The 1,576-nt window shown below is 43.7% G+C and overlaps 1 pseudogene; it reads right to left on the reverse strand.

Annotated features, from left to right (window-relative positions):
• The window catches only part of LOC104753887, a 16,139-nt pseudogene continuing 14,563 nt past the window's right edge, over positions 1–1,576 (reverse strand).

A 1,576-nucleotide genomic window follows, 5' to 3' on the forward strand; every position in this document is an offset into this window, starting at 1 on the left:
TCACACACTCTGTTCCTGCTTGAGAGACATTTGTTCGCAAACTAGAAGAAAATATAAATAGATGTTCCCTTCCCCATTTGGAAACTGAGGATAGGAGGAACCCATGTTCCTTGACGTTGATGCAATATGGCAGTGAGGAAGTATTGTGATTTCTTGGTTTTTATGGCAAATCACGACGCAGAACATAACTTCAGCAAATTCATTGGAAGCAGCATCCCGAGGAATGGTCAAGGAGTTACCTTTGGTTCTGTGATCGAACTATGCTGGCACTTTTCTTCCTGGTAACACAGCTTCCCCAGTCAGTTTCGTTTGTTGGATAATTGCTCTTAGTGCTTCCCCACCCAATATGACGCAAGTTGTGAAATCGAGGAACGCACTTCGTTGATTGCAAGGGCTAAATACTACTGTCTCCAGTGATTCACAATCTTCTGCAAATAGATGACACATCGAACCAGGGAGCTCTGGCAACGATGCAAGTCTTGTGCAGCCAGTTATATTAAGTGAACACAGGTGATGAAGATCTTTGATGCAATCTGGAATCGTTTCAACATCAGAGAAGCTTAGGTCTAGACGATATAAACTCGTGGGGAGATGTGTTATTCTCTTGAGCTTTTCATTCTGCTGCATGCATGTTGAGTTGCACAAGACAACAACACGAGGCAATTGATGCAGGCACATCTTCTATCCCCGTGTTTTAGAGATATCTAGATATGTGATGTGCGTTGAAATAATTGGAAATTTTCTCAATCTTGGGCATTCACCCATATAGACCGAATCAAGGGATGCAAAATTCATGTCAGCTGGAATGACTTGTAGGTTTTTGCAGTTAGACATCTGCAAGCACTCTAGTTTATGAAGATGAGAAAAAGAGAATGGGATCTCTACGAAACTCTCGCAATAACTCAGACGCAATCTTTCCAAATTTGTAGCACTTGAAAGATCCGGAAGCTCCTTCAAATTTTGAGACCCATACAAATCCATCTTCTTGAGATTATTCAGGCACTAATAGAGAGTGATATGTCTATATTTTGTCTCTACTAAGCATGTTTTTGTCACGCATCTAGTTAGGATAACTAATTGTTTTGCATGAATTTCTACTCTCGTTTGTACACTTTTCATATTTAGGTAGTTCTTGCATTATCTTCGCATACATCGTGCATTTTGGAGTATTTCAGGTATTTTGGAGACTTTGGAGTCAGGCTGTTTCGAGTCGCGCCATCATTCTATCATCACACATCCGCTTGGGTCACGCCATCATTCCATCGTCACATATCCGATCGAGTCGCGCTGTCATGCCGATCGAGTCGCGCTGTCGTGCCGATCGAGTCGCCGTTCGAGTCGTCCTTCGAACCACCGGTCGGGGGATTCAGCTTTCGACGTCTTCATAAAAGTTGTAGAGAATTGAGTCATCTTTCCAATTCCGTTTATTTCAAGCAAATCGGAGGTGTGCTTCAAAAGTTATCATCATTTTAGTGGAAGCGTATACATCCAGCTCGAGTCGCCACCCGTCGACTCGACCCTCCAGCTCGAGTCACCACCCGTCGACTCGACCCTCCAGCTCGAGCTGCTGCCCGTC

This window comes from Camelina sativa, chromosome 2, assembly GCF_000633955.1.
Source record: "Camelina sativa cultivar DH55 chromosome 2, Cs, whole genome shotgun sequence".
Classification (NCBI taxonomy): Eukaryota; Viridiplantae; Streptophyta; class Magnoliopsida; order Brassicales; family Brassicaceae; genus Camelina; species Camelina sativa.